General features: G+C 37.7%; 1 protein-coding gene across 2 annotated transcripts in view; it reads right to left on the bottom strand.

The window, feature by feature from the left end:
- The window catches only part of MTERF1 (mitochondrial transcription termination factor 1), a 603,361-nt gene that overhangs the window by 543,096 nt on the left and 39,991 nt on the right, over positions 1–20,274 (bottom strand). For both annotated transcript variants that reach the window (XR_012333983.1, XR_012333984.1), the window contains exon 3: positions 15,489–15,522. The gene's annotated coding sequence lies outside the window, so the exon portion shown is untranslated. The remainder of the gene's footprint in view (positions 1–15,488; positions 15,523–20,274) is intronic.

The following is a 20,274-nucleotide window of genomic DNA, read 5'->3' as shown; positions in this document are numbered from 1 at the left end:
AATCATACATTCAGCAAACATTTACTGAATATCTACCAGGTGCCAGATACTCTGCAAAATGCTGGTGATCCAATGGTAAGCAAAATGGACATGACTTCTGCCTCTATGGAATTTACAGTCTAGTGTGAGACATAAATAATCCCACCAATATGTATAGTAGAAAATTGTGTACCTACTATGAAAGAAAATACAGAGGACTATGTAAGAATATTATTAGAGGACTTAATTTATAGGGAGAACTATTTTTGCTCAAGGATATAGCACATATTAAGCACTATCTCTGTAGGCTTTTTGTTAACATGAAAATATTGGGGACAATGTGAGCCTTAAATGTCCATTCATCTCATTCACAATGATTTACAATAAAATCTTGCTCTAAATTTTCCAAGTATAGAACCATGCACTTTCCTAACATCTCAGCTTTCCTATAAGTCCACTAAATGCTCCAAATTCTCACCAGAAACATTCTCATCTCACTTTTTCAAGAGCTGACCTCACATTTAATCTTGGAAAAGATTTCACTGCCCACTACAGCCCTAAATTTTTTTCTTTTTTTTTACTCTAAACAAACACACACACACACAAAAGAAAAACACAAATTAAGAAAAGGAGAAAGGTATAACAGCTGCAAAAAATGCTAGGTGTGCAGAACACTTATAGCTGGTCGACCTGGCATCTATACTCTCCCTTTATGTGGAATGACCCTAAAATTCATTTGGGGATCTACCCCTTCCCCACTCTCAGCCTGGTGTGCTGAATGGGACAGTCTTCCCAGCTCCATGGGTGAAATATACAACTTGACCCAAAGTCAACCATTGTTCATGGCCAAGTATGTGACATAAGCCAGTCTAGTAGAAGCACATCTCAGGCCTTGTACTAAGAGTGGGATAAAGACCCTTGCTCTATTGCACTGGTTTTGAAGCTAGAAGGGGATTTACCCAGGAACTTCTGACGTCCATCTTGTAATTACAAAGAGAGAGCCAATCTGAGAATGCACTGAACACACAAAAAACTACCCTGAGAAATAGAGAAAGGAGAAATAGTCCCTAGTAACACTTTAAGCCCCAGACTCTAGGCCAGTTTTCCCTTGCACACCCCATATCTGGTCCGTAGCAAATATTCTCAGTATTCTTCGCCCAACATACAATGGAAAGAGAGTTCAATCAACACAGCCACCTCTCCTTTATTCCGTACCTAAAGGCTAGTCTCTGCCTTTTAGATTTTCCATGTAATCACCCTACACTAGTCCACTATGTTCCCTTAACCACAGGGGACACATATCAAGTTCTTCATGCCATCTGTTAAATCTCCTCTCTCCTGATCTGAGATGAGGAAGAAAGCACACTCCCAACCTGCCTCCTTGGAGATGGGACTCACCACAATGCTCTCCAAAGAAACCCTGAAACAATTTCTACTCTCTCAACTTTTTCATGATCTTTATGTGGGCGAGAGATTTAAGAATCATGTAACCAGTTCTCATTTTACTCCTTTGGAAATCCTGCATAGGAATCACCTCCTCCTTTAGAGCACAGCATTAATTATATCTTTGGATCTTGGCTGAAACATCCATTTTAATATTGTTACATGTGAACATTACCCATCCATCACATATTTTGCAAGGGAAAAAAGTTGAAAACTGCTTCAATGTTTTCACATTTCCTGCAGAGCCAAAAATGAGAAGACTGGCCCAGAGATAATCATCAACAAGAACCAAGTTCATAAAAACTGAAATGAAATGAAATGAAATAAAATAAAATAAAGAAGCTCATATTTTCAGTATTCAGGTAACATCGAAGGGTTTAGAGGAAAGCAATCAAGATGATTAAAGAGTATAAAAATTAAGGATAAAGGAATTATGATCTCCTGAAAGTAAATACCTAACTGTAATAATAACATACAAGAATGTCTACACTCCAGAGGAGTGTGTCAGGCTAGTTCATCTAAACTCATAACAACTTTAACTTGGCTATAACAGAACAAATGAACATAAATCCTTGCAGAAAGAATTATTAAATATTTTAATGGGTTACGAATGGAGGTCATGGGTACTTCTTTGAAGTTTTTTTTTGTGTGTTTTTTTTTTGCGGTACGCGGGCCTCTCACTGTTGTGGCCTCTCCCGTTGCGAAGCACAGGCTCTGGACACACAGGCTCAGCGGCCATGGCTCACAGGCCCAGCCACTCTGCGGCATGTGGGATCCTCCCGGACAGGGGCACGAACCCACGTCCCCTGCATCGGCAGGTGGGCCCCCAACCACTGCGCCAGCAGGGAAGCCCCTGAAATTATTTTTTAAAATAGAAAATCCTCTCTTTAAAATACCTTAGAGGGAGGGCAGACAGCAGAAGCAAAAAGAAGTACAATCCTGCTGCCTGTGGAACAAAAAACACATTCACAGAAAGATAGATAAGATGAAAAAGAGGGCTATGTACCAGATGAAGGAACAGGTTAACAGCCTAGGAAAACAACTAAATGAAGTGGAGATAGGAAACCTACCAGAAAAAGAATTCAGAATAATGATAGTGAAGATGATTCAGGACCTCGGAAAAACAATGGAGGAAAAGATCGAGGAGATGCAAGAAATGTTTAACAAAGATCTAGAAGAATTAAAGAACAAACAAACAGAGATGAACAATACAATAACTGAAATTGAAAAATACACTAGAAGGAATCAATAGCAGAATAACTGATGCAGAAGAACGGATAAGTGACCCGGAAGACAGAATGGTGGAATTCACTGCTGCAGAACAGAATAAAGAAAAAAGAATGAAAAGAAATGAAGACAGGGGTTTCCCTGGTGGCGCAGTGGTTGAGAGTCCGCCTGCCAATGCAGGGGACACGGGTACGTGCTCCAGTCCGGGAAGATCCCACATTCCGTGGAGCGGCTGTTCCTGTGAGCCATGGCCGCTGAGCCTGCACGTCCGGAGACTGTTGCTCCGCAATGGGAGAGGCCACAACAGTGAGAGGCCCGCGTATAGCAAAAAATAAATAAATAAATAAAAAGAAATGAAGACAGCCTAAGAGACCTCTTGGAAAACATTAAATGCAACAACATTCACATTATAGGGGTCTCAGAAGGAGAAGAGAGAGAGAAAGGACCCAAGAAAATATTTGAAGAGATTATAGTCGAAAATTTCCCTAACATGGGAAAGGAAATAGCCACCCAAGTTCAGGAAGCGCAGAGAGTCCCATACAGGATAAACACAAGGAGAAACATGCCGAGACACATAGTAATCAAGTTGGCAAAAATTAAAGACAAAGAAAAATTATTGAAGGCAGCAAAGGAAAACCGACAAGTAACATACAAGGGAACTCCCATAAGGTTAAGAGCTGATTTCACAGCAGGAACTCTACAAGCCAGAAGGAGTGGCATGATATACTTAAAGTGATGAAAGGGAAGAACCTACAAACAAGATTACCCCGCAAGGATCTCATTCAGATTCGATGGAGAACTCAAAAGCTTTACAGACAAGCAAAAGCTAAGAGAATTCAGCACCACCAAACCAGCTCTACAACAAATGTTAAAGGAACTTCTCTATGCAGGAAACACAAGAGAAGGAAAAGATCTACAATAACAAAACCAAAACAATTAAGAAAATGGTCATAGGAACATACATATCGATAATTACTTTAAATGTGAGTTAATTAAATGTTCCAACCAAAAGACACAGGCTAGCTGTATGGGTACAAAAACAAGACCCATATATATGCTATCTACAAGAGACCCACTTCAGACCTAGGGACACATTCAGTATGAAAGTGAGGGGATGGAAAAAGATATTCCATGGAAATCTAAAGAAAGATGGAATAGCAAAACTCATATCAGATAAAATAGACATTGAAATAAAGAATGTTACAAGAGACAAGGAACGACACTACACAATGATCAAGGGATCAATCCAAGAAGAAGATATAAGAATTATAAATATATATGCACCCAACATAGGAGCACCTCAATACCTAAGGCAACTGCTAACAGCTATAAAAGAGGAAATCGACAGTAACACAATAATAGTGGGGGACTTTAACACCTCACTTACCCAATGGACAGATTATCCAAAATGAAAATAAATAAGGAAACAGAAGTTTTAAATGGCACAATAGACCAGATAGATTTAATTGATATTTATAGGATATTCCATCCAAAAACAGCAGATTACACTTTCTTCTCAAGTGTGTTCTCTATCCTGGAACATTCTCCAGGATAGATCACATCTTGGGTCACAAATCAAGCCTCAGTAAATTTAGGAAAATTGAAATAGTATCAAGTATCTTTTCCGACCACAATGCTATGAGATTAGATATCAATTACAGGAAAAAATCTGTAAAAAATACAAACACATGGAGCCTAAACAACACACTACTTAATAACCGAGAGATCACTGAAGAAATCAAAGGGGAAATCAAAAAATACCTGGAGACAAATGACAATGAAAACACAATGATCCAAAACCTATGGTATACAGCACAAGCAGTTCTAAGAGGAAAGTTTATAGCTATACAAGCCTACCTCAAGAAACAAGAAAAATCTCATATAAATAATCTACCCTTAAACCTAAAGGAACTAGAGAAAGAAGAACAAACAAAACCCAAAGTTAGCGGAAGGAAAGAAATCATAAAGATCAAAGCAGAAATAAATGAAATAGAAACAAAGAAAACAAAAGCACAGATCAATAAAACTAAAACCTGGTTCTTTGAGAAGATAAACAAGATTGATAAACCATTAGCCGGACTCATCAAGAAAAAGAGGGAGAGGACTCAAATCAATAAAATTAGAAATGAAAAAGGAGAAGTTACAACAGACACCACAGAAATTCAAAGCATCCTAAGAGACTACTCCAAGCAACACTATGCCAATAAAATGGACAACCTGGAAGAAATGGACAAATTCTTAGAAAGGTATAACCTTCCAAGACTGAACCAGGAAGAAATAGAAAATATGAACAGACCAATCACAAGTAATGAAATTGAAACTGTGATAAAAAATCTTCCAACAAACAAAAGTCCATGACCAGATGGCTTCACTGGTGGATTCTATAAAACATTTAGAGAAGAGCTGTCACCCATCCTTCTCAAACTCTTCCAAAAAATTGCAGAGGGAGGAATACTCCCAACCTCACTCTATGAGGCCACCATCACCCTGATACCAAAACAAGAAAAAGATAATACAGAAGAAAAAATTTACAGACCAATATCACTGATGAATATAGATGCAAAAATCCTCCACAAAATACTAGCAAACAGAATCCAAAACACATTAAAAAGATCACACGCAGGGCTTCCCTGGTGGCGCAGTGGTTGAGAGTCTGCCTGCCAATGCAGGGGACATGGGTTCGTGCCCCGGTATGGGAGGATCCCACATGCCGCGGAGTGGCTAGGCCCGTGACACACGGCCGCTGAGCCTGCGTGTCCAGAGCCTGTGCTCCACAACGGGAGAGGCGACAACACTGACAGGCCCACGTACTGCAAAAAAAAAAAAAAAAGATCATACACAAATGATCAAGTGAGATTTATCCCAGAGATGCAAGGATAATTCAACATATGCAAATCAATCAATGTGATACACCATTGAAACAAATTAAAGAATAAAAACAATATGATCATCTCAACAGATGCAGAAAAAGCTTTTGACAAAATTCAACATCCATTTATGATAAAAACTCTCCAGAAAGTGGGCATAGAGGGAACCTACCTCAACATAATAAAGGTCATATATGACAAACCCACAGCAAAAATCATTCTCAATGGTGAAAAACTGAAAGCATTTTCTCTAAGATCAGGAACAAGACAAGGATGTCCACTCGTGCCACTATTATTCAACATAGTTTTGCCATGGCAATCAGAGAAGAAAAAGAAATAAAAGGAACACAAACTGGAAAAGAAGAAGTAAAATTGTCACTGTTTGTAGGTGATGTGATACTGTACATAGAGAATCCTAAAGATGCCACCAGAAAACTACTAGAGCTAATCAATGAATTCGGTAAAGTTGCAGGATACAAAATTAATGCTCAGAAATCTCTTGCATTCCTATACACTAATAATGAAATATCTGAAAGAGAAATTAAGGAAACACTACCATTTACTATTGCAACAAAAAGAATAAAATACCTAGGAATAAACCTACCTAGGGAGACAAAAGACCTGTATGCAGAAAACTATAAGACACTGTTGAAAGAAATTAAAAATGATCCAATCAGATGGAGAGATATACCATGTTCTTGGACTGGAAGAATCAATATTGTGAAAATGACTATATTACGCAAAGCAACCTACAGATTCAATGCAATCCCTACCAAATTACCAATGGCATTTTTTTACAGAACTAGAACAAATCATCTTAAAATTTGTATGGAGACACAGAAGACCCCTAATAGCCAAAGCAGTCTTCAGGGGAAAAAATGGAGCTGGAGGAATCAGACACCCTGACTTCAGACTATACTAAAAAGCTACGGTAATCAAGACAGTATGGTACTGGCACAAAAACAGAGACATAGATCAATGGAACAGGATAGAAAGTATAGAGGTAAACCCACACAGCTATGGTCAACTAATCTATGACAAAGGAGGCAAGGATATACAATGGAGAAAAGACAGTCTCTTCAGTAAGTGGTGCTGGGAAATTTGGACAGCTACATGTAAAAGAATGAAATTAGAACACCCCCTAACACCATACACAAAAATGAACTCAAATGGATTAGAGACCTAAATGTAAGACCAGACACCATAAAACTCTTAGAGGAAAACATAGGAAGAACTCTCTTTGACATAAATCACAGCAAGATCTTTTTTGATCCACCTCCTAGAGTAATGGAAATAAAAACAAAAATAAACAAATGGGACCTAATGAAACTTAAAAGCTTTCGCACAGCAAAGGAAACTACAAACAAGACGAAAAGACAACCCTCAGAATGGGAGAAAATATTTGCAAACGAATCAACGGACAAATGATTAATCTCCAAAATATATAAACAGCCCATGCAGCTCAATATTAAAAAAAACAAACAACCCAGTCGAAAAATGGGCAGAAGATCTAAATAGACAATTCTCCAAAGAAAACATACAGATGGCCGAGAAGCATATGAAAAGCTGCTCAAAATCACTAATTATTAGAGAAATGCAATTCAAAACTACAATGAGGGGCTTTCCTGGTGGCGCAGTGGTTGAGAGTCTGCCTGCCGATGCAGGGGACACAGGTTCGTGCCCAGGTCCAGGAAGATGCCACATGCCATGGAGCGGCTGGGCCTGTGAGCCATGGCCGCTGAGCTTGCGTGTCCGGAGCCTGTGCTCTGCAACGGGAGAGGCCACAACAGTGAGAGGCCCATGTACCGCAAAACAAAACAAAACAAAACAAAAAAAACTACAATGAGGTATCACCTCACAGCAGTTAGAATGGGCATCATCAGAAAATCTACAAACAACAAATGCTGGAGAGGGTGTGGAGAAAAGGGAACCCTCTTGCACTGTTGGTGGGAATGTAAATTGATACAGCCACTATGGAGAACAGTATGGAGGTTCCTTAAAAAACTAAAAATAGAATTACCATATGATCCAGCAATCCCACTACTGGGCATATACCCAGAGAAAACCATACTTCAAAAAGACAAATGCACCCCAATGTTCACTGCAGTAGTATTTACAATAGCCAGGTCATGAAAGCAATCTAAATGCCCATCGACACATGAATGGATAAAGAAGATGTGGTACATATATACATCGGAATACTACTCAGCCATAAAAAGGAACGAAGTTGGGTCATTTGTAGAGACTGTCATACAGAGTGAAGTAAATCAGAAATAAAAAAACAAATATTGCATATTAATGCATATATGTGGAACCTAGAAAAATGGTACAGATGAACCGGTTTGCAGGTCAGTAATTGAGAAACACATATGGACACCAAGGTGGGAAAGTTGGGGGGAGGGGGGGGGGCGGGGGCGGGGTGGTGTGATGAATTGGGAGATTGGGATTGACATGTATACACTGATGTGTATAAAATAGATGACTAATAAGAACCTGCTATATAAAAAAATAAATAAAATAAAATTCAGAAAATAAAAATGAAATAAAATAGCTTAGCAGAAGTCTTGCTCTAAAACAGGGTGTGATCTCTTTAATGTCCTGTGAAGCTTTTGCATGTATGGCCATTGCTGATTCTCCTACTCTAGTTTCTTCAGGTCTCTTATTGGTGCCCTTTGCTCTAATTTCTTTTCTTTTATCTTAGGTATCTCCTGTTTCTCAACATCCTGCTCAAGGCAGTTTCTGGTTAGCTTCTGACACTGTCTCAATTTATAACAAGAAGTGAAAACAAATTCTCCATCCATAAGTGAAACATAGCACTATGCCTGATATGTGGTTTTGAAAGGCTTTGACATGTTTGCTCATCTATGTCACCCACAGAATCTCCCTCTACAGTCTGAACTTGGTTTTAATATCTTGTAGAATTCTGTAGTTGGAGAGAAGATGTAAAAGGTTTTGAGATTTTGCTAGTTTCTGGAAGGTTTTTATTGGCTGCAAGTTATGACTGAAATTATTTACTCGCTCTTGAGTTTAATATGTAAAAGAGACTTCTAGTCCCCTCCACCAGGAAGCCTACAGAACCCACTGAACTAACCTTACGCACTGGGGGAAAACACCAAAAACAACGGGAACTACGAACCTGCAGCCTGTGAAAAGGAGACAGCAAACACGGTAAGTTAAGCAAAATGAGAAGACAGAGAAACACACAGCAGATGAAGAAGCAAGGAAAAAACCAACCAGACCAAACAAATGAAGAGGAAATAGGCAGTCTACCTGAAAAAAAGAGTAATGATAGTAAAGATGATCCCAAATCTTAGAAATACAATGGAGAAAATACAAGAAACATTAAACAAGGACCTAGAAGAAATAAAGAGCAAACAAACAGTGATGAACAACACAATAAATGAAATTTAAAATTCTCCAGAAGGAACCAATAACAGAATAACTGAGGCAGAAGAATGGATAAGTGGTCTGGAAAATAAAAAGTGGAAATAACTACTGCAGAGCAGAAAAAAGAAAAAAGAATGAGAAGAATTGAGGAAAGTCTCAGAGACCTCTGGGATAACATTAAACATACAAACATTCGAATTATAGGGGTCCCAGAAGAAAAAGAGAAAAAGAAAGGGACTGAGAAAATATTTGAAGAGATTACAGTTGAAAATTTCCCTAACATGGAAAAGGAAATAGTCAACTCCAGGAAGTGCAAAGAGTCCCATACAGGACAAATCCAAGGAGAAACATACCAAGACACATATTAATCAAAGTATCAAAAATTAAATACAAAGAAAAAATATTAAAAGCAGCAAGGGAAGAACTACAAATAACATACAAGGGAATCCCCATAAGGTTAACAGCTGATTTTCCAGCAGAAACCTTGCAAGCCAGAAGGGAGTGGCAAGACACATTTAAAGTGATGAAAGGGAAAAACCTACAACCAACATTACTCTACCCAGCGAGGATCTCATTCACATTTGACAGAGAAATTAAAACTTTTACAGAAAAGCAAAATCTAAGAGAATTCAGCACCACCAAACCATTACAACAAATGCTACAGGAACTTCTCTAGGCAGGAAACACAAGAGAAAGAAAAGACCTACAATAACAAAACCAAAACAATTAAGAAAATGGTAATAGGAACATACATATCAATAATTACCTTAAATGTAAATGGGTTAAATGCTCCAACCAAAAGACATAGACTGGCTGAATGGATACAAAAACAAGACCCATATAATATGCTGTCTACAAGAGACCCACTTCAGACCTACGGACACATGCAGACTGAAAGAGAGGGGATGGAAAAAGATATTCCATGCAAACAGAAATCAAAAGGAAGCTGGTGTAGCAATTCTCAGATCAGACAAAATAGACTTAAAATAAAGACTGTTACAAGAGACAAAGAAGGACACTACATAATGATCAAGGGATCAATCCAGGAAGAAGATATAACAATTGTAAATATATATGCACCCAACATAGGAGCACCTCAATACATAAGGCAAATGTTAACAGCTATAAAAGAGGAAATCGACAATAACACAATAATAGTGGGGGACTTTAACACCCCACTTCCACCAACAGACAGATTATCCAAAATGAAAATAAATAAGGAAACACAAGCTTTAAATGATACATTAAACAAGATGGACGTCATTGATATTTATAGGACATTCCATGCAAAAACAACAGAATACACTCACTTCTCAAGTGCTCATAGAACATTCTCCAGGATAGATCATATCTTGGGTCACAAATCAAACCTTGGTAAATTTAAGAAAACTGAAATAGTATCAAGTATCTTTTCCGACCACAATGCTATGAGACTAGATATCAATTACAGGAAAAATCTGTAAAAAATACAAACACATGGAGCCTAAACAACACACTACTTAATAACTGAGAGATCACTGAAGAAATCAAAGAGGAAATCAAAAAATACCTAGAGACAAATGACAATGAAAACACAATGACCCAAAACCTATGGGATCCAGCAAAAGCAGTTCTAAGAGAGAAATTTATACCAATACAATCCTAACTCAAGAAATAAGAAACATCTCAAATAAACAACCTAACCTTACACCTAAAGCAATTAGAGAAAGAAGAACAAAGAAACACCAAAGTTAGCAGAAGGAAAGAAATCATAAATATCAAATCAGAAATAAATGAAAAAATAGCAAAGATCAATAAAACCAAAAGCTGGTTCTTTGAGAAGATAAACAAGATTGATAAACCATTAGCCAGACTCATCAAGACAAAAAAGGAGAGCTTTACCCAGCAATCCCACTACTGGGCATATACCCTGAGAAAACCATAATTCAAAAAGAGTCATGTACCACAATGTTCATTGCAGCTCTATTTACAATAGCCAGGACATGGAGCAACCTAAGTGTCCATCGACAGATGAATGGATAAAGACGTGGCACATATATACAATGGAATATTACTCAGCCATAAAAAGAAACGAAATTGAGTTATTTGTAGTGAGGTGGATGGACCTAGAGACTGTCATACAGAGTGAAGTAAGTCAGAAAGAGAAAAATAAATACTGTATGCTAACACATATATATGGAATCTAAAAAAAAAAAAAAAAGGTTCTCAGGAACCTAGGGGCAAGACAGGAATAAAGACGCAGATGTAGAGAATGGACTTGAGGACATGGGGAGGAGGAAGGGTAAGCTGGGGCGAAGTGAGAGAGTGGCATGGACTTATATACACTACCAAATGTACAATAGAGAGCTAGTGGGAAGCAGCCGCATAGCACAGGGAGATCAGCTCGGTGTTTTGTGACCACCTAGAGGGGTGGGATAGGGAGGGTGGGAGGGAGACGCAAGAGGGAGGAGATATGGGGATATATGTATATGTATAGCTAACTCACTTTGTTATAAAGCAGAAACTAACACACTACTGTAAAGCAATTATACTCCAATAAAGATGTTAAATAAAAAAAAAAGAAACTTCTAAATAGGCTGCCTTAGGCTTTTCAGTGCTATCTAGACCTATGATGTAAAAACTGTAAAACAGTGTGGGAGAGAAAAGATAAGTTTAGAGGAAAATACCTCAAGTAACCCAAAGAATTTTTTAATAAATGCTTTTATGTTTCTATCACACATATTCTCCCCCTGACCTCCAACCTTAATATCTATTATCCCTGCATATGGTGTTTCCAAGAGTGGGTAAAGAATTCTGGCATCCATGTGTATGTATGTGTGTATATGTGTACATATGCGTGTAACATTTGCATATATACATAACATACATAAGAGTTGGTGGCACATAGATATATCTTATCTCCTCCAAACCCCAATGAAGATGAAAAATATATTTTCGAGAAGAAAACTGATATTTGCATATAGATAGATAGGGATACATCCAACTCTCAGCTTACTGGTTTTTTCATCATCTTGAATCCCTACAGCAAAGGTATGCCCAGCACCACAGACTATTTTTTCTCCATAGCAGGAATTCTGAATTTGCACATGTGAAAGCAAAGGGTATCAGGGGTTCACATGTAAAAACCTTCATGAGTAGAAAAATGCAGTATTCATCGTCTTCGACAGAACCAAAAATGTCAAATAACAGAGGATATTTAAGAAAACTAAGGTACTGACTGATTGAATGATCCAATCTGATATTTCTGCAAGATCTAATTCATAGCGCCAAGACATCATTCCAGTAAATCAAGTTGAAAAGAAAAGAGGCTTATTTTTATAATCCATCTTTCCTCAGCAAGGTTGGTTTCCATAGCCACAGGCTTGTCAGCCAGGTGGTTTGGTTAATGATGACCCTAGGGAGGCAACAATATGGGTCTCCATTTCTCCATCTCTGTTTGCAAAGCACAGCCAAATTGGTTCTAGAAGTTGTCTGAGAAGTAGACTGTGTCCCCAAAGAGACTAATAATCTCTGATCAGCAACATCTTCAATAAAAAGGGCAGACAGCAATTCTTGGTTTGTCTACAATCCAATACTCTCTTAGGGAGCAGTAATGCTGCCATGGAATTCCCCTCAGCCTGAGGAGAAAGGCAAACAAATCCGTCGCCCTATCAAACAGCCTGGATGTTTTTTCTTTAATACTCAGAAATCCCAGGGTTTCTTTCTGAACCTCAGCTGCTTCATCTATAAACAGAGAGGTTTGCTCGGTCTCTTCCGTTCCAACATGCTGATTCTGCTCCCTGACCTAACAATTCCTGTTCCACCATAAAAAACTTCTCATGATCTTTCTGCCCCACTTCTCTTTTCCAATGCTGGCCACACAACAAAGCACTGGTACCCAGTAGGACACTCTTCTGGTTTGTTAAGCCAAAAGCCACATGATTTCTCCACCTTTGTAACTCAGTCTTTTAGCTCTAGCCTGATTTGGGAACCAAACACTCAAGATATAGAACACTAAATTTGTCAAAAGTGCATCACATTTCAAAAGCACAGCAATAAGTCTTTGTTGATCCTGCTGACCTTCCAAGCTATTATTCAGTTTCTCTCCTTTTCTTGCCAAATTTAATTATATGGTCTACAGAACATCACCTCTCCTATTGTCACCAAATTCCTTTTTAAATAGCTGAGATAAGATTTAACTGCCAACATTCCACTGAAATATTTCTCTTGAAGGTCACAAATGACTAAATTAAGGCTAAAGCTGATGAGTTTTTCTCAGTCCTTATTATTCTTGATCTTTTCTCAGCATTTGACACAGTTAATGACCTCCTGTTTTTCAAATTATGTCCCCCCATGGATTCTGTGACACCGTCCAATCGCAGTGTCCCATTTTGTGGCTGCTCCTTCTCCATCTCCTTCTGCCTTATGTTTCACCTCCTAGTACCCAAATGTGTGTTTTCCCAAGGTCCTGACCTCTATTCTTCAATCTTTTAGTCTATGCCCAATCCCTCTGAAACTTCATCTACTTCCATGTCTTCAATTATCATTGATAACCTCCAAATAGACATCTGTGACTTTCAAGTCCACAGCTCTGAGCATTCATGGCTCTATAGATTTATTTACCAGAAATTTCCCCCTTAAACATTCTGTTCTATTTTTTAAATCAACACACTCAAAGCTGAAGGCTTTGTCTTCCCAGCTCCCAAACCAGTTAACTGTCCAAAACTTCTCTATTTGGTCAGTAGAAACACCAACCTAGAGACCTGAAAACATTCACTTTATGCTTCATGTGGTAAATATGAATTGATGGTCTCTTTTATGCCAAGCAGAATTCTAAGTACTAAGTACTAGAAACACAATGATAAGGCCCAATCCTTGTCCTCAAAGGGTTCGCCCTCTACTTCCTCTACCACATATTTATTCCATAATGCCTTTTAATTGGGATTATAATATTTTCCCCCAAACCATCTCCTCTTTGAACTTCACTTTTTCTGCCCACATATACCTCACTTGGCCTCCTACTTATACTCAAAGTTCTAAAGTAATCCTTCATTTCTTCTTCCTTTATACCCTATTGCTTTCTAGGTTCTATCAAATTTCCTTTGTAATATTACTCATACTCAACAGTAAACATTTACTGGGTGACTTCCAACTGCTAAGCACTGTGCTAAGCAAGGAGAACACAGTGATAAAGATGACACAAAGTCTCTGCCTTCAACAACTTCAGAGTTAGTGTAAGAAAGAGACAAGTAAATAAATAATTACAGTGCAGCAGCACAAATATTATAAATGGGCCTAAAAGAGAAGCCCCTAACCTAACTTGGATTCAAGGAAGACTTCCCAAAGAACATGACTCTTGAGTTGAGCTATAACGTATTACATGGTGTTAACCTATCAGACTGGGGCATTCCAGACAGGAACAGCAAGTGGTTCAGTAGAACTGACGTATGTACACAGGGAGTGACAAGCAAGAGGTGAGACTGGGAAAGTAGAAATAGGTCACATTAAACATAAGAGTCATGGCGTTTTATAGGCTGAATTATGTCCTCCAAAAAGACGTGTTGAAATCCTCCTAGCCCCCCGTACTTGTAAATGTGATGTTATTTGGAAATAGGGTTTTGGCACATGTAATCAAGTTAAGATGAGGTCATTAGGATGAGTCCTAATCCAAGATGACTGGTGTCCTTATAAGAAGAGGAAAATTCACATGGACATAGAGAACAGGCTGGTGGTTGCCAAGGGGGAGGGGGTGGGGGGAGGGATGGACAGGGAGGTTGGGGTTAGCACATGTATAAACAACAAGGTCCTACTGTATAGCACAGAAAACTATACTCAATATCTTATGATAAACCATAATGGAAAAGAATATTAAAAAAAGAATACATATATATGCATAACTGAATCACTTTGTTGTATAGAAGTAATTAACACAACATTGTAAATCAACTATACTTCAATTAAAAAAAAAAGAATGAAAAATAAAGAAGAGAAAATATTCCATGAGAAGACAGACACACTCAGGGAGAACACCCTGTGACGATGGAATCAGAAACAGAAGCACTGCAGCTGCAAGGCAAGGAATGCCTGAGGTTACTAGAAGAAAAGGCCAGGAAGTATCCTCGCTTAGAGGATAGCCCTACTAACACCTTGATTTCAAGCTTTTGGCCCCCAGTACTGTGAGAGAATAAATTTCTGCACAGTTGATTTTTTTTTAACCAAAGTAATAAAATTTACATTTAACACCACTAAGATTTCCCTACTTCTGTCCACCTCATTCCTACTCATCCTTCAGCCCTAGCTCAACTCTTATTTCCATGAAGACTTCTGTCTTCAATAGAATGTTTGATTCTATTTCACCAACATTTACTAAGCACCTACCATATCCAATACATTATACTAGCTGGTACAGATAAAACAAAATTTTTTTAAAATCCAAAACTATGCTTCCTTTCACAAAATAGTTTACAAACCAGCAACAGAAAACACACCACAGTATCATTCTTTCAACCAACAGACATGTATTGAGTGTATGTGTCCAGCATAGTTCTAGGTTTTGATGAAACAGTGACCAGAACTAACGAAAATGCTTGCTCTAATGGTACTTACATTAGATGGGAGGCAGGCAGGAGCAGGGAACAGACTATAAAACAGAAAAAATAGTTTAAAATGTACAGTACAACTGAACGTGATAAGTACAATAAATAAAGCAGGAAAGAGAAATAGGAAGTGTTAGAATGGGTTCTCTAATGATCCCTACTTCTCTGTATCCAAAATTTGATGGGTTGAACTTAATGGTGAAAGACTGAATAGTTTACTACTATGATAGGAATGAGACAAGAATGTCCATTCTCACTAATTCTATTCAACATTGTACTGAAGGTTTTAGCCATAACAATTAGGGAAGAAAATGAAATAAAAGGCATCCATATTGGAAAGCGAGAAATAAAATTATATCTATTTGCAGATGACATGATCTTGTATATAGAAAATCCTAAGAGATCCACTAAAAAACTATTAGAACTAATAAACATGTTCAGTAAGGTTGCATAATACAAGATCAATATACAAAACTCGATTGTATTTCTATACAATAGTGATGAGAAAGCCAAAAGTGAAATTAAGGAAATAATTCCATTTACAATATTAGCAAAAAATAAAATACTTCATAATAAATTTAACAAAAGGAATGCAAAACTTCTACTCTGGAAACTATAAAATATAGCTGAAAGAAATTAAAGGAGGCCTAAATAAATGGAAATACATCAATGTTCATGGACTGGTGGACAATATTGTTAAGATGGCTTTAGTACCCACAGTGATCTACAGATTCATCAAAATCTCTATATAAATCCCAGATGGCTTCCTTGCAGAAATTGAGAAGCTGATGCTAAAATTCATATGGAAATTCAAGAAACTCAGAAGAGCCAAAAAAAATCTTGAAAAAGAAGAAGACATTGAAGGGCTCACAATTCCCGATTTCAGAGTTTACTTCAAAACTACAGCAATTAATACGGTGGGTTCTAGCATAAGAATAGACATGTAGATCAATAGAATAGAATTGAGAGTCTAGAAATAAATCCTCACATTTACAGCCAATTGATTTTCGGCAAGGGTGCCAAGACAATTTAATGTGGGAAGAAAAATCTTTTCAAAAAAATGATGCTGGGTGAAACAACTTGATATCCACATGCAAAGGAATGAACTTGGATCCCTAACTCACATCGTATACAAAAATAACTCAAATGTTCATCAACTGATCAGTAGATAAAATGTGGTGTATCCATATAATGGAGTATTATTCAACAATATAATGAAGTTCTGATGCATGCTTCAACATGGATGAAACTTGAAAACATTATGCTAAGTGAAAGAAGGCAATTACAAAAACCACTATTATATAATTCCATTTATATGAAATGTCCAGAATAGGCAAATCTACAGAGACTAAGAGTAGAACAGAGTTGCCTAGGGCTGAGGAGGATAGGGGAATGGAAAATGGCTGCTAATGGATATGGTGTTTCTTTTTGAGGTGATGAAAATGTTTTAAAATCAGTTGTGGATTGTTATGCAACTCTGTGAATATACTAAGAACAACCTAATTATACACTTTGTGAGTGAACTGAATGATTTGTGAGTTATATCTCAATAAAGCTGTCATCTTTTTTAATTGATTGGTTGAGCCTAGGTCATATGCCTATACCCTAGCTGCAAAGAAGCATGGGAAAGTGACTACTATCTGGCTTTTTCAGTCTTCCTCTTACCAAAACTCATATGATAAGAATTCTCCAAATCTAGAAGGATAACTCAGATCCTAGGCAGCCCAAAAAAATTGATAAATATTTTCTAAGTCGGCTAAGAGTGTAATAAGTACTATATGAGTAATACCAAGTGCAAAAAGCATTAAGTCTCCCAGGAGGAAAAAAATGTTTTGAAAGGAAAAGCATTGGTAGTGGCCCTTCCCTAAGCTCATTCATCTCATGTTCTATTCTGCTGTCTTGGGTATATATTAGTCTTACCTCCTCTAAGAAATTATAAGCTCCTTGAGATCACTTGAGATTTTAAACTCCTTTTCTTGAAGGTCTCAACCAAATCTAGCAAGTGTCAAATGGTCAGTAATTGATTTAATTAGTTGTGGTATCATACAGCTTCACCACAACTGTCAGTTTTATTTATATTTTTTAATAACTTTTTTTAAAAATAAATTTCTTTTTGGCTGCATTGGGTCTTTGCTGATGCGTACGGGCTTTCTCTAGTTGCAGTGAGCAGGGGGACCACCCTCCGTTGCAGTGAGCGGGCCTCTCATTGCAGTGGCCTCTCTTGTTGCAGAGCATGGGCTCTAGGTACGCGGGCTTCAAGAGTTGTGGCATGCAGGCCCAGCAGCCGTGGCTCGCAGGCTCAGTAATTGTGGCGCACAGGCCCAATTGCTCCATGGCATGTGGGATCTTCCCAGACCAGGGCTGGAACCCGCGTCCCCTGCCCTGTCAGGCAGATTCCTAACCACTGCACCACCAGGGAAGCCCAGTTTTATTATTTTAAGTTTAGGATTATTTTTATCCAGCTTTTTAAATTATGTATTAATTAAAAAATTTTGGAGCTTTTAAATATTAAGGGAGTTCTCATGTAACTGGTTGATTGGGTTACTGTACCCCTTTCAAAATATAGCTAAAATTGGCTTTTTAGTAACAAACCTTCTTCTTTGTGACTTTTGCTTAGAAAAATATTTTCAATTAATGGATTGGTGACTTTACTTTGTACTGAACTACTTCAGCTCTTTACAAAGCATCTTGCACTCTTAACTTGATAAAGCTCTAGACCCAAAGGTTCATATGTAGATTAAAAAGGAAAATCATGTAAACCCCTCCAGTGTTAAAGTAAGGGGTCGGAGAGGGGGACCCAGAACACCATGGTTTGTAATTTTGACAAAATCCAAAAAAATGTGTTTTTATATTACAATTTATCTTAAAAATAATATACTTTACTACTAATGGTAATACTTGACACTGCACTGTGACAAAGCAACAGGGCATAAAGATTCCTGATATGTCATTTTTTAATTTCTCAATTAAGCCACAGGAAATAGAAAAATCTATAATCTGTGTTAAAATACACAGACTTACAGTAGTTGTTTAAGCAAGTTTAATTTTTTCATATATTCAGTTTTATATATATTTATATATATATATATATATACACACACACACACACACATATATATATATGTTCCTATCTACATTTCATCCTATAACAAAACAAAACAAAATTTTTTTAAGTGTTTGAATTTGGGAAACTATAAAACAACAAAATCTATATTTGTTGTGGGCTTACACACATTTACATATATATACTTGATGCTGAATGAATGAATAATGAATAAATAAATATCAAATACTCTACAACCCCTTGATAAGTGACCAACTTTGTGGTCCAAGCCCTCCTATCCCAGCTGCCTGCTTCAGAGATAGGGAAATCAGAACTATTTATGCTGCAGTAACTTCACCATATCTTGGACCATTACCAGCAGAATTTACAATAACGTGCAATATTCATGTTCCAGAGCTAGTCCTTCAAACTGGTAAGATGAAAAATCAATTTCTCTAGGATTTTAAACTAGTTTTTAACAAAAACTAGTTAAAACTAGTTTGGCCACTAGATGGCACTTGAATTAGCCACGGCTCCAGTTTGGGAAGGGGCTCTGTTCCAAAAGTCCTTTGGTAAGTATATAACCTGAAACCCTGAAAACATTCATTTTAAAAATAGGTAGGCTTCCCTGGTGGCGCAGTGGTTTAGTGTCCGCCTGCCAATGCAGGGGACACGGGTTCGTGTCCGCGAGCGGCTGGGCCCGTGAGCCATGGCCGCTGAGCCTGCGCGTCCGGAGCCTGTGCTCCGCAACGGGAGAGGCCACAACGGTGACAGGCCCGCGTGCCGCAAAAAAAATAAAAAATAAAAATAAAAATAGATAAAACTAAAAGACCCCCAGAAAACTTATAATTCTAAATAAAAATTTATAGCATGCTTTACAGTACCAGTTACAGACCACTACAATAAAGTGAGTCACACAGTATTTCTTGGTTTCCCAGTGTATATGAAAGTTATGTAATACACAGTATTATAGTCTATTAAGTGTGCAATAGCATTATGTCTAAAAAAGTAATATATACCTTAATTTAAAGCTCATTGATTGCCATTGTAAAGCAATTATTCTCCAATAAAGATGTTGAAATAAATAAATAAAACTAATTGATTGCTGAAAAATGCTAACCATCATCTGAGGCTTCAGTGAGTCATAATCTTCTTGCTGGTGGAGGGTCCTGCCTGGATGCTGATGGCTACTGACTGATCAGGGTGGTGGTTGCTGAAGGTTGGGGTGGCCGTGGACATTTTTTAAAATAAGACAACAGTGAAGTGTAGTGCATGAATTGACTCTTCCTTTCATGAATGATTTCTCTGTAGCATGTAATGATGTTTGACAGCACTTTACCCACAATAGGACTTCTTTCAAAATTGGAGTCAATCCTCCCCAACCCTGCTACTGCTTTATCAACTAAGTTTATATAATATTCCAAAGCTTTTCTTGTCATTTCAACAGTCTTCACAGCATTGTCACCAGGCATAGATTCCATGTCAAGAAGCTACTTTCTTTACACATCCATAAAAAGCAACTTCTCATCCATTAAAATTTTATCATGAGATTGCAGTAATTCAGTCACATCTTCAGGCTCCACTTCTAATTCTAGTTCTCTCCCTATTTCCACCACATCTGCAGTTCCTTCCTCCACTGAAGTCTTGAACCCCCTAAAGTCATCCCTGAGGGCTGGATTCAACTTCTTCCAAACTCCTGTTAATGTTGAAATTTGACCTCTTCCCATGAATCACGAAGGTTCCTAATGGCACC

The sequence above is a fragment of the Tursiops truncatus genome, chromosome 9 (genome assembly GCF_011762595.2).
Source record: "Tursiops truncatus isolate mTurTru1 chromosome 9, mTurTru1.mat.Y, whole genome shotgun sequence".
Lineage (NCBI taxonomy): Eukaryota > Metazoa > Chordata > Mammalia > Artiodactyla > Delphinidae > Tursiops > Tursiops truncatus.
The sequence above is the reverse complement of the archived record's forward strand: the minus strand, read 5'-3'. Positions and strand labels throughout refer to the sequence as shown.